The sequence below is a fragment of the Canis lupus genome, chromosome 3, assembly GCF_003254725.2.
Source record: "Canis lupus dingo isolate Sandy chromosome 3, ASM325472v2, whole genome shotgun sequence".
NCBI classification, from domain to species: Eukaryota; Metazoa; Chordata; class Mammalia; order Carnivora; family Canidae; genus Canis; species Canis lupus.
The window spans coordinates 38909621-38924238 of NC_064245.1; the positions used below are offsets into that span (position 1 = coordinate 38909621).

At 38.9% G+C, this 14618-nt stretch overlaps 1 pseudogene; it reads left to right on the forward strand.

Annotated features, from left to right (window-relative positions):
• The first annotated feature begins 11668 nt into the window (after positions 1-11668).
• LOC112653978 (3-oxoacyl-[acyl-carrier-protein] reductase-like) lies at positions 11669-12440 on the forward strand (annotated as a pseudogene).
• The last annotated feature ends 2178 nt before the right edge of the window (positions 12441-14618 follow it).

The window sequence follows — 14618 nt, forward strand, 5'->3', positions numbered from 1 at the left end:
TGTGGGATTCGATCCTGGGTCTCCAGGATCGCGCCCTGGGCCAAAGGCAGGCACCAAACCGCTGCACCACCCAGGGATCCCAAGAGTGAATGCTTTTGCTACAAGCCACTGAAACTTTGAAATTGTTTATTCCACAGCATTATTGTGTCCATCATCAAAACCAAGACTTTAGAAAAGACAATGATATAATGCTTCTGCTACTGTCTCAGAATTATTTTCTAAACAACCCTAACACCAGCATAGTTTTATTTCTCTCATGTCTTCAAATATTGCATTACTCCCCAGTCTGCATCAGGGGAGTATTTTATTCTTGAAGTTCACTAACCTCCTCAGTATATATAATTTGGCCCTAATTTTGTAAACTATGAATATATACAATCTCCAGAGATGAGATCAAAGTGCTCAGGACGGTGTCAGTGGTATTTCTGGGTTGAGGGAACTATAGTGACTTATGTACTACCTTAAAATTTTCTAGGTAAATTTAAATATAAATTTTTATCAAATTTAAGTATGTAAATATATAAATTTTTCTATATAAAATTTTCTACTACAAATAATTATTTTAGAATCAGATCCTTATGCCTGATTTTTAGACAGATAAAGTTCAACATAAACATAGTTTAAACATGAAGCTTACTTCCTTGGAAACTTTGTGCTGGCTGTCAAAAGGATAAGCCAGAAGGACGAGTAAATGAGTAAATCCTAACACACTGCAGAAAAAGGTTCTTCTCATTTTTTTTCAAAAAGAGGAAACTGACCAGAAATCTAAACAAAAAGATTTTCAGGTGTGGTTGGACTCTTATGCTTAGGATTTGATGGAAAAAATAATTGTCCTTGAGATCAGATCTTGATTAAATATGTTTATGCTCTGATGCAATGCCAGTAAATCATTGCAAAAACCCCATGGGGACATTTAGAGTGAGCAGGGGGGGCGGGGGGGGGGGGAGTGAGCAAAACTTCCTAGATCCACTTCTCAGAAATATATGACATAGCCTACTTTCTCTCCAAAAATTGAAAGTAAAATCAGATTTCTCAAAAAGTCACCTTTTCTATGAATGTGCCCAAATGGATATGTGAGGTTATGAATGATGCCTTTCTATTTTAGAACCTGCCCAAATCAGAGTGATGGTCCTTCCTGGATTAGACCAGACTCTCTCTGAAGTGCAATAAAAGATGGAAATATCGTAACACCAAGGACAGAGAACACTGTCCAGTGCAAGACTGAGGAATATTCCTATTCAACCTTTAGGCTTTGTCAGAAGGAGAACTACTGGGATGACGATCTATTATGGGAACCAGACCTTAACTGGCTATTGGAGGAGCCAGATAAGTGAAGGTCTGAGAGGGGAAGTTGGAGAATCAGGGCTGACCAACAAGGCATCCTGAGAAGTCAAACACATCCCATCATCAACATCTCCAAGGGGAGAAGTCTACAGGAAGCTCTTACTTGTGTGGACTTTCAGCCAAACATCTGGAGGTGGTCTGGGGCTGCTATTTGCCAGCAGGCAGGAAGAAATGAATGTGGGGCAGAGGCAAGCAAGGATGAGCAGGATCCTGTTGGGCAACTCCGTGTGTATCTGTTCCCATATTTAACCATCTTGACCTTCAGAGAGTAATGGTGGCTGCCCATTGGGTCAGAACTGGTTCAGTCTGCGACATAATGAAAGATAGGAAACTGAAAGGAAATCTGGCTCAGTCAACAAAGAAGAGTAGCTGTTAGGCAGCCAAGAGTGCCTGTGAAAGAACCAGATAATTTAATTAATTCAAATAATTCATGGATGTGGGGGACTGACACAGGTTAGTTAGCACCATCCCTGGCCTCTCCCCACAAGATGCCAATAGCATGCCCCTTCTCCCAGTGGTGACAATCAAAATGTGTCCAGACATTGCCAAATGTCCCTGCGGTGGTGACAGGCAAAGTCATTCCAGTTGAGAAACCTATGCATCACAAAGTATTGAACAAAGACTTTAGAAAGTAATGATGCTTATTCAGTCGTTATCAGTCCCGCTACAAACAACAAAACAATTTGGTTTTTAATAATTTTTAGTGAGAGTGTTTCTGTACAATTAATAAACAATAAAGAGACTTTTAAAAAGATTTTATTTGATCTTCATTTGACCTTTAAAAAAACATTTATTGGGGATCCCTGGGTGGTTCAGCGGTTTGGCACCTGCGTTTGGCCCAGGGTGTGATCCTGGAGTCCCGGAATCGAGTCCCACATTGGGCTCCCTTCATGGAGCCTGCTTCTCCCTCTGCCTGTGTCTCTGCCTCTCTCTCTCTCTGTCTCTCATGAATAAATAAATAAAATCTTTTAAAAAATAAAATAAAATAACTTTTTTTGAAATAAAGCAGTCCTCAGATCAAAGAGTCATCTCTTAGAGGACACTCAAGTTAAAACTATGCTTTTATAGTAGGATTTGCCTCAAATGTGTCAAAATGGAAAGCTGTATTTCAACCCCAAATGATTCAAACCAGCTAACGTTGATAAATATCTAGAATCCTAAAGTGTGAGATTATAAGTGGACCTCTCCAGGTCCAGGACTTTTTCCTGACCAATGACAAGAGGGATCTGTGTTTTAAGCTTTGTATGGACCGACTTATGGACTTATGCCACCAGGTCCATGGTACAACCTTTAATTCTTGAGTATAGTATAATCACGATGAACTGATTTTTTAGAGAAAACAAACAAAACAAAACAAAACTAACATTTTCCTTCAAGGAGCCACTCAGTGGCTATCTCCATGGGTGAGTTTACTATTGTTTTGGAAGTAGACAAATCCAAGATTCTATTTTCTCAGTCACTGAGGAATTCTTTAACAATCCTGAAGGTTCTACCAAGATTGCATTGTAGATTCTGCTCCTCTGGAGCAGCAGACAGCCCAATGTAGGGAGTGTGCCCATAGTTAGGGAATCTGCTGCTTCTGATGGTGAGTCACTCAACAGCAGTAACATCTTTCTTTCTTAGTCATCATTGGAATCCTGGTCAGCATTGGAATATTCATCACATGACACATGGTATGACATTATTTTGTAATGCTAACTATCTGCTGGAAGAAGTGTTCATCACCAGGCCTGAGAACAAGATGTTAATTGAGCTTCTGAACATCCAGGCCAAACTCTATCTGCAGAGTCTTCATAGATCTAAATCTTGTGATTCTAATTATCGATTGTATCTTCTCATTCAAATACACATCAACTCATAAAAACGAGTGCTGGCCAGAATACTGAACTCCTTTTGACTCAGAAAGTCTGTGTCATTTGCTACACTTATGGCAGTTGTCTGTGGTTTGTCTCTCTGAGTGTTGTTCTAAAAATTCTGCAGAAAGTTTGTGGTTGGGCTGTGCCTTACTCCACACCCATTAAGGGTCTGGTGGTTACCAAAATGCTGAACTTAAATTGACCATTCAGTTGAGAAAGCACCATGTTATACACTTCAACATTTAAACATCCTGTTTTCTGACTAGAAAAGGAATTCCTTCTGTGTGTTTCTTTGTTAAACACTGGTACTAGGAACTGAAAATAAATAGCACTTCCTCCTGGGGGCGGTCTCTGAATTATTTTTTTTTAATAATAAGTTTATTTTTTATTGGTGTTCAATTTGCCAACATACAGAATAACACCCAGTGCTCATCCCGTCAAGTGTCCCCCTCAGTGCCCGCCACCCAGTCACCCCCACCCTCGCCCTCCTCCCCTTCCACCACCCCTAGTTCGTTTCCCAGAGTTAGGAGTCTTCCATGTTCTGTCTCCCTTTCTGATATTTCCTACCCATTTCTTCTCCCTTCCCCTCTATTCCCTTTCACTATTATTTATATTCCCCAAATGAATGTGGTCTCTGAATTCTTACATGTATACTCATGATAATACTAATTCTTTCATTTACTTGGCAAAGTGGAAGTCTTTTGCCAAGGATAATTAGTGATATAATGATCGCTATGAGGGATTTTTGATTTTGTAAGATTTCATATCCATGAGGAGCACTGGAAATAACAGGATGAGATTCCAAATATTCAACAGCCATTTTTTAAGGTATTCAAACATTTATAAATGCTGAAATGATCGATATTGGACTTTTTGTAAGGTCCTTTAGCAGGATTAAGGAGAAAGTTGATCAGGAACATCTCTGATCCCCCACATACTTCCGGAGCTCTCCAAAATCATGGAGATTTCTGTTACCCTCAATTTCTCCACACTTCACTTCTTTGCCTCCTATTCCCCCAAAACCTTTTGTGAGGAAGATATGCTTATGCCATACCAAATCCCTTATTCTGTAGATAGGTGAAGGGGAGCTCTCCAATATGACTCAAACTCTGAGAAATCTTATCCTCTTCTCCTGGCAGCCATACATGCTGTCACATGAAATCATGACTCAGTTTCCCTTTAAGTCCTTATTGCACCTGGCTAGCAGCATTTATGCAGTAGTATTTAAACCTTGGATGAGAGTATAATTGATAGCTATAACAAATGAGTTCCCAAATCCCACTGAGGATAGGAAAAACAGTTACCAAATAATTTATTTTTTTAAGATTTTACTTATTTACTTAAGAGAAAGTGCACACGCATGCTAGAAAGAGAGAAAGAGAGAGAATGAGCAAGCAGAGAGGGAGGGAGAAGCTGGCTCCCCACTGAGCAGGAAGCCCAAAGCTGACTCAATCCAGGACCCTGAGATCATGACCTGAGATAAAGGCAGACATTTAACCAACTGAGCCACCCAGGCACCCCAACAATTTAGAGATCTATTAGATATCTGTACTCTAGGCCTTGCTTTCACCAATTGATTAACCTAATCTTCATGACTTTGGAATGAAAATCACAGTTAGAAAAGGCAAGATATAATCCTAAGGATTATATGCCTTTGGTATTTAGAAAGCCTAAAGAATGCTAAAGAAATAGGAAACTGCTCAGGGGTATACATGAAGTTATCTTGGTTAAAATAGATTGGATCCAAATTTCAACTCATTCATAAAATATTGGAGAAGTAAGATATAGATTAACTGAAACATTTATGCAAGAGTCAGGTATAACACTTAACATGATTAAAAGACAAATATTATGTATACTACACTACAATAATAAATAAATAAAATTCAAGCTGCATAAACTAAAAGAAAATCAGGCATATACTTACTTATAAGGTGCAACTGAATCAGTGCTTAGAGAGAAATTTAAAATTATAAACATCTATGTTAGAAAAGAAAAAAAAATCTCAAATCAATAATCCTAACTTTCCACCTGAAGACACTAGAAAAGAAGAGCAAAATAACCCAAAGCAAGCAGAAGGAAGGAAAGAATAAGAATTGGAGAGGAATTTGATAAAATAGAGAACAGAAAAACTGTAGAGAAAATCAATACTACCAAAAGTGAGTTCTTTGAAAAGATCAACAAAATTGACCAACCTTTAGCTAGATTGTCCCAGAATAAAAGAGAATAGAATTACTAAAATCAAAAATGAAATCAGAAACACAGAAATAAAAAATAATCTTGTACAGAAATAAAAAATAGTCATGAGGGAATACTGTGAAAAACTTGTGTGCCAACAACTTAGATAACTTAGATGAAATGGAAAAAATTCCTAGAAAGACCCAGACTACTAAAACTGACTCAAGAAAAAAAAAAAAATCTAAATATGCATATATGAAGAAAAGAGATTGAATAAATAATTGAGAAAAACAAATACTTCTCACAGAGAGCATCTAAAGTAATAAAAAATAATTAAGAATCCATTCAACTAAAAAATGCATAACTTGCACTCTGGAAACTATAAAACATTGTTGAAAGAAATGAAAGAAGACCTAGAAAAATGGAAAGACTTCTCATGTTTGTGGATTGAATGACTTAATATTAATATGACAATATTCCCTGGATTGATTTGTAGAATCTATGCAATCCCTAGCAAAAACTCAGCGGACTTATTTTCAGAAATTGACAAGCTGATTCTAAATTTTTTTTTAGATTTTATTAATTTTTTTATGAGAGACACAGGGAGAGAGAGAGGCAGAGATATAGGCAGAGGGAGAAGCAAGCTTCCCAAGAGGAGCCTGATGAGGGACTCGATCCCAGGATACTGGGATCAGAACCTGAGCCAGAGGCAGAGGCTCAACCACTGAGTCACCCAGGTGCCCTGATTTTCTTAAGGAAATTCATGAGACCTAAAATAGCCAAAAATTATTGAAAAAAGAACGGAGTTGTAAGATTCACAATTTCCAATTTCATAACTTCACACACTACTGGTAAGAATATAAGATAGTACAGCCACTTTGGAGAACAGTCTGGCAATTCCTTAAGTACCATATGATCCAGTAATTCCACTCCTAGGTGTATACTCAAGAGCAATAAAAATATATGTCTACACAAATACTTGTAAACTGATATTCATAGCAGCAGCATCCACAATAGCCAAAAAGTGAAAACAACTTAAATGTCTGCCAATTGTTGAATGAACCAATGAAATGTGGTATATGCAGGGGAATATTTTTTGGCAAGAAGAATAAATGAAGTAGTAATATGTGCTACAACATGGATGAACCTTAACAACGTTATGCCAAGTGAAAGAAGCCAGTCACAAAGGGCCATAGCTAGATCATCCACATTGGATTGGTCCACATGGTATGATTTTATTTATATGAAGTGTCCAGAATACACAAATCTTTATAGGTGGAAGGTAGGTTAGTGGTTGCTGAAGGCTGAGGGGGATAATGGTTAAGGGGTACAGTTTCTTTTGGGACAATGGAAATATATGAAAATGGATTGTGGTGATGATGGATGCACTACTCTGGGAATATTCTAACACACATTTAATTGTGCGCTTTAAATGGACAGATTGTCTGGTATATGAATTACATTTCACTAAAGTTACTTACAAAGAGTAAGATATAGACAGGGAAGCAAACCACCAAAGGGCTCTGTCTGAATAAGTCATCATACATTGAGTCCCCAAGTTCCTAAATCAATACGAAGAAATTGGGCACATTGCAATCTTAGAGGACCTGCAAAATAGAGCAGGATGTTATCAGAGAACACTTAGGGATGAAGAATACAGAAAAGGAAAGAAATCCATGGCCCTCCAATTTAATGATCTCAACACCAAACCTGAACCCCAGGGATAAGACATGTGAGAATTCTGGTTCTCAGTTAACCTAGAATAAAGTCTAAAATGGAGAAAAGATAGAGAGAGATAGTGCCAACAGCAGAGACTTTGAAAAAAAAAAATGTGTCCAGTATCAAGGGAAGACTCAGGGGCAAAAGTGTTTGGGAAAGAAAAGACCAAGTTGATGGGCAAAGAACAAGGGAGTCAGACTTCAGAAGCATTTACTCATTTATTTAAAGCATAAATGTTTAAAAGAACAACAACCACACACATACACACAATTCTTGCAATATTGCCAAGGCTGTCACATATCCAATAGTGTGTTCCTAGTGAGAAGCCAGTAATTTGCTCACGTTTCTCATTGGTTGTCATATTCATAAGCATCCAATGGTTTTGTGGGAAACGCTTGATATTTTATTTGAGAGGACTAGAGTAAGATGTGAAGACCCTGCTGTTTGTTTGTTTGTTTGTTTTTGTTTATCTCGGAGTGAGTCATGTGGGATTTTTCCTGACTGTGGCACATCCTCGTGGAGGCGGGTCAAATACCTGGTTTATGCTTCCACACCAGACTTGTCTCGAAAGCAAAATGTTAATTGTAGCCAAAAGAGCTCCAGGGACTTAATTCCAAAGGCCATAAAAGTGCTCAGCTATGCTCCCTCTTTCCTCTTTCGGAAAAAGAGAAATTATTGCATTAATTTCCTTTTGATGCCTAACAAACTTAACGGCTTACAACAACACCCATTTATTATTCTACAGCTCTGTCAGTCAGAAGGCAGTGGGCTCAGCTGGGCTCTCTGCCCAGGGTCTCCCAAGGCTGAAAACAAGGGGATGGCCAGGTTGGGTTTTTAGCTGAAGGCTCAGGGGAAGCATCCACTTCGGAGCTTATTCGGGAAGCCGACAGAATTCAGTTCTGTGGTGAGAACTGAGCTCCTGGTTTCCTCTCTGGTTGTTGGCCAGGCTGGGGGCCAGGGGCTGCCACGTTTCTTCACATGTGGCCTCTCTTGCCCACCAACAATGGCACCTGGGATTCCTTCTCATTCCTGGAATTTCTCTGACTTCCCTTTTTAGAAGAAAAATCCTCTGCTTTTAAGGACTCATAATTAGGTGAGTTGTGCACAGAGAGAGAATCTCTGAATCCTAATGTCGCCTGATGTAGAAATTTAATTACAACTACAAAATCCCTCCTTGGCGGCACCTAGATTAATGCTTGATTGAATAACCAGTGACAGGACTCCTGGGGCATGAGGGCATTATGAGGACCCTGCCCACCACATCTGTGAACAGAAAGAGACAAGGAGGCCAATTCCTGGTTGACACAAGAGCTACTCTTTCTATCCTGAGCCCCACTGCAATAAAACAACCAGTCACTCCGGGAAATTGTTTTACAGAAGGTATTCCAAGCCTGCTTCCTTTTCTACACCCATTGAGCCTTTGACTACCGTATCAGCCCCAACAGAACAGCACTGATCACTCCTCGGGCTGCCATGCCTGCCGGCCACCTGGCAGAAGCACTTCACATAAATGTGGCCGTCAGATTAAGTGCTCACCGGAAAGATTGTTCTCAGAAAATAAAGAACCACTAGAAACACAATTTCACAGCGTATTATTTCTGCACTTGACTTTCTTAAACTGGCCTAGACAATGACTCTTGGAACTTTATTCTTTTTTTAGATTTTATTTATTCATGAGACAGAGAGAGACAGAGGTGTAAGCAGAGGGAGAAGCAGGCTCCCTGCGGGGAGCCTGATGCAGGACTCAATCCCAAGACCCCGGGATATCAACCTGAGCCAAAGGCAGACGCTCAACCACTGAGCCACCCAGGTGCCCTGACTCTTGGAATTTGAGCTTCCTTAATCCAACTGGCACATGACAATTTATGAACAAAAGCTCTATTGATGGAAGGAATATGATGGGAACAGACCTCATAAGGATATGGGTAGTCCTTCTCAGTCATTGCTGAAGCTATTTTAATATCCTTTGAAATCAGAAGTTATTCAAGGAATAAACCAGTCATAGATCCTCAGAGCAACAACAAAACATTCCTTGTGCAAGTTAAGCATGCTCTTCTTACAAACCTAGGGGAAAGTGATATTAATTTGTGCAAGACTTAAGAGCCATTCATGGAGTTATTCCTAGGTTTCCAGAAGTGTGTAATGTTAATGTTCTTCTCTTTCTAGTTCCACTTACTGGTAAATAGTTCATGATAGTGGCCTCACGTTCATTAGCATTTCTATAAATAAAGACAGTTGATAGGTTTTCCTTTATTCGGAATGACTAATAACATATTTGGTCAGTAATGCCTCAGGGGTTCACACAAGCAACTTTATATTCCTTCCAGCCTTTAAGTAATCATTTAAAAAAGGTAACACTCCTAAAAGGTTAAGATTTCATTAAATATAGAAGATCTTACTTCATATTTATCTCTCCTGGAAAACAAGGATTCAACCTATCTCTTGGAAGAGCAAGGGGCTTAATATGGTAAAGCCTGAAGGAAAAGTTACAATTTTGTCAGAGGTAGTTCAGTATTTAGGAGGTGAGCTCTCTACCTAAGAAGACACTCTACCCCCACATTGGATTAAATGGATCCAGCAATACCCAAACTTAACAACTACATGGGAATTGACAGGATTTGCGTAATTTAAGAGGTATGATAGGCAACTATCATACCTTCAAAAACTTATCAAAAACAGGTAACCAGAATTGACTTGAGAAGCTGCAACTGACTTGTCTCTTTGAAATCTAAATTATAGGTGATTCTAATTCCAAGTCTACTGGAATACAAAACAAAAATCATCTTGGGGCACCTGGGTAGTTCAGCGGTTGAGCGTCTGCCTTCAGCTCAGGGCATGATCCTGGGGTGTTGGGATTGAGTCCCCTATCGGGCTCCCCACGGGGAGCCTGCTTCTCCCTCTGCCTATGTCTCTGCCTCTCTCTCTGTGTCTCTCAACAATAAATAAATAAACTCTTTTAAAAAATCATCTTATGTCCTTTCAGTACATTTCCTTGTGCAGAAGCAAAAAAAAAAGGGGGGGGGTGCGCGGGGAGGGTGGCAGGAGGGTACCAATGGTAGAGGCTTTGGCTCAACAACATGGGAAACACCACTTCCTATTCAAGTACTTCTCTAGATTCAACGAGTAGTGTCTTCCTCCCTGTTATGTGCCATGATCGTGGTTGTAAAACTGGTAGATGCTTCTGTGGATGTTACCCTTGCCACACCACAAATTGCATAGGTTCCACATGCTGTTCAATCCTAACTAGTAGCTAGCAACATCAAGCATGGCTCAGGATGAAATTAACGACTACTATTGCTGGACTCTTGCATGACCATTTGTCACTGTAATCATCTCAACCCCACAGTCTTGCTTCCACCACTTGATGAAGGAGAGCCTCGTGACTCTATAAGAGCAACTGTAAAACTGAGTGTCCAAGAGAAAGATCGAGTTGATGTTTCCCTAGAGAATGTGGAACAAATGTTCTTCTTAAATGATCAAGGTCGATACCATTAAGGTTAGGCAGAGACTATATAAAACTGTATAAGAGCATAATCTTCCACCCAAAGCTGGGTCAGACCAAGTGATGGAACTAATAGCCACAAAAGAGTAATGATAAAGAAGATGAAAGTAATACATTGGTAGATCATTAAAATAAGTGGCCCTTTTGTCCTTGCTGATAGGACTGATTTATGATGAGACAAATATAAGAAAATGAATATATTTATACATAAAATTTGTTTCAGACATGGGGTATTCAGCCTCAGGTTCAGAAAAAAAGAAACATTCGCTAAAACCAAATTGTTCTGTTAATTTTAATGATTCCTAATGCAGTTAAGATGGCCATTTGGTTGCACCCTTAAAATGAGGTAAATGTTAGCCAAAATGTAGTCACTCTGTTTCCACCACAAATAAGAGTTTATGGGGAAATTTCTCCATGGGAGCTAGAGATATGAAGGACTTATGCTTAATCTGTACCACCATAACCCAGAAAAAAACCAGAACTGTGAAGGTGGGATACATATGGGTCTGAACCATGTCCCAGGGGAGTTTTAAATATTTAAAGAAGGGCTTTGTTCATTCATCCAAGTCATAAGGTTATGAACCTGTGATCAAGATCACTTATAAATTTTCTGGGTGATAAAGACTTCTCAGGCAGAAACACCACTGCAAGAACTGCAATATCTACACAAATTGTTAGACAATATTTTGTCCCACCTGGGGGATACTATCCCTACTCCTCCTTAGTGTTAAAGGTACTGGGACAGTCATAAAGGAACTTGGTAAAATATTCTCATTTAATCAAAATCTTATTGCCCCTACTCACTATGATTTGCAGGAAAAGTAGAGGTACCAGTGGGACTCTCAAAAACTTTATTTTTTATTTATTTATTTTTTTGGAACTCTCAAAAACTTTAAACTGGGGCAGTAGGAGCAGGAACAGTACAGTGGTACTACTTCTTTGTGGCAGTTTGGCCTTTTTTTTTGTTTTTTTTTTTTTCCATTTCAGCCATGATGGCTTAAAAGCTGAAGGAATCTGGAAAAGATCTGCTAGCTCTCTTTCTCCTGATTTTGTGGCTCTGAGATCTAAGATGGGCAGTGTGCTCTGTTTGAGGGGGCTCCCACAGTGCAGGGCAGTGACCCAATTAATGGCCCAGAAGGGCTACTGATTGGCCATCATCCTCAGAAGTCTGCAAGTGGCCAAAGCCACTGGTGCTGGTGACTGTGGTGGAGATCATTTGGCATTTAGCTATGATGCTGCCAAAAGACATAAGGCTCAAAATACATTTGAAGAGATGGAGAAAAATTTAGGTCGACTTTATCTCTTAGTAAATGCAGCTGGAATTAATAGGGATAGCCTTTTAGTAAGAACAAAAGCTGAAGATAAGATATCTTGGCACATACTAACCTGATGGTTCTGTGCTGACTTGGAAAGCTGCCAGAAAGGCTATGATTCAACACCAAAGAGGATCTATTGTTACTAGAGGACATACTGGTTTCAAAGGCAATTCTGGCCAATCTTTGTATAGCGTCAGTAAAGGAAGATGCATTAAATTTGCATATACTTTTGCTAAAGAAGTTACAAGAAAGAAAATTGCAGTGAATGTAGTTGTACCAGTATTTGTCCACACGGATAGGACGAAAGACTTGAACATGTAAAGAAAAATACCTCTCTTGGGAGGTTTGGAGAACCTATCGATGTGCACATTTTTCCTTTGAGAATCGCCATATACGGCACCTGCCTGGCTCATGATCTGAGCATCTGACTCAGAGCATCTGACTGTTGATCTCAGGGTCATGAGTTAGAATCACCATACAGGGCATATTCTAGTAGTGGATGGGGGATTACAACTCATGATATAATATACAGATTATTAAGTTATAATAATGATTAGAATCAAGGGTACATGTTGTTTGATTCTTGATTTACAGTCATACCTACGTGGGTGACATTTGCTACAAATGTTCATTTTCTATTTTTATATGAATATGCCTGAAAAGAACAATGTGTGACCAATTGTGTTTTCTAAAAGGTATGTACCTTATAGTCGGTAGCAATTTTAGTAGACAGACATTTTGCAAGTGATATGAATAAGTATTATCTTCTTAATTTATATATTTTCTCTCAAAATTATATAGTCTAGTTGTTTTGAGTTATTTCATTGTGTCAAGCTAAATTCTCTAGAAGTTAACCTTGTGGGCCATTGCCAAAATAAAAATATTTATAGGGCACTGGTTAATTGTCAATACTTTAGCAACCCTGCTAAAGTTAAGTACTGGATTCCCTTTCCATATGCCTAGAAGATCAACTGTTACACAGGTTGAAAAAAAGTATCAGGGATCCCTGGGTGGCGCAGCGGTTTGACACCTGCCTTTGGCCGGGGGCGCAATCCTGGAGACCTGGGATCGAATCCTGTGTTGGGCTCCCGGTGCATGGAGCCTGCTTCTCCCTCTGCCTATGTCTCTGCCTCTCTCTCTCTCTCTCTCTCTGTGTGACTATCATAAATAAATAAAAATTTTAAAAAAGTATCAGTATTAATTAGATATGGACATGAAGTTAGAGTCTGGTTTCTTTGAGTGGCTTAGTCTTGGCTGAACAGCTGGGCAAAATAATCTGCAAATGTAAGGGTGGTACAACTGACCTCTATAACAATTCTCAATGATGATGTGGATTAACCCTTAAGGTTTTAATATCTTGTACAATCATGAGCTACATAGATCTCTTCAACTTAGGAAATAGAAGTGTTTTTTGTTTTTTTTTCTTTTAATCCACACAACACTCAGGAGGGCAAACTACTTAAAAACAGTATGAGGGGTGCCTGGACGGATCAGTCAGTTGAGCATCCAACTCTTGTTTTTTGGCCTGGGCAGTGATCTCAGGGTCATAGAATTGAGCCCCTCATCAGGCCTGTGCTCAGTGGGGTGTCTGATTCCCCTCTCCCTCTGCTGCCTGCCCCCTGCTCACCTCACACACTCTCTCTCTCAAATAAATACATAAATCTTTAAAAAAAATCAGTATGAGACATAATGATATTTTAAAACTTAAGAGTATTTTGCATTAATAATTTCTCTAACCTAAAATTTTAGAAAGATAATAGCCGATTACTTATGATCAGTCATAAATTATAATGTAAATAAATATGCAATAACAATGAATTAAATGTCTTTACAAGGAATAGTTAAAGCATTGGTCTTAAAAGAAAATATCTGCCTGAAAATAAATGATGAAGACACAAACTGCATGTAAAGTATCAGGCAACATCTATTTTGCATTGAACTCTTTTGGGGTGAGTAGTGTGATATTTAAATGTCATTGGATTCATGTTGATTTTTATTATTTATCATTTAATTTTTTCCCCAAATTTGTATTTAAATTCTAGTTAACAAATTTGTATTTAAATTCTAATCTACATGTCCCATAATACTGGTTTCAGGAGTACAATGTAATGATTCACCATTTACATACAATACTCAGTGCTCATCACAATAAGTGTACTCATTAATCCCCATCACCCATTTAGCCCATCTTCCACCCACCTCCCCTCAAGCCACCCTTAGTTTCTCTATTAAGTGTCTCTTAAGGTTTGCTTCTCTCTCTCTCTCTCCTCTCTCTCTCTTGCTATTCCCTATTTCATCTGTTTCGTTTCTTAAATTTTACATGTGAATGAAATTCTATAGTATCCGTCTTTCTCTCACTTATTTTGCTTAGCGTAATACACTCTAGCTCCACCCATTATTAGAGTGTGATAACGACCCCAATTCTTCATGCCACTCTGTGTCCTTAGCCTCTTCCATATGCCATCTCTCTCTGAGGCATGGAACCATAGGAAAAACGTAAAGCTGAGAATAGAACAGGAGCATGAGAAAAACTCTGTCAGCATAGCTCCAATCTATGCACAAGATATTTTGGATTGGATTTTGAAGCCAGTGGTGCACTGAGAGTAACCATAGCAAAAGATAACCCAAATCCAACTCAACTACTGCTTATATTGACTAAACTTCCCACCCTAAAAGCCTAGCAGAAGATGTTCCCTTTCCCAT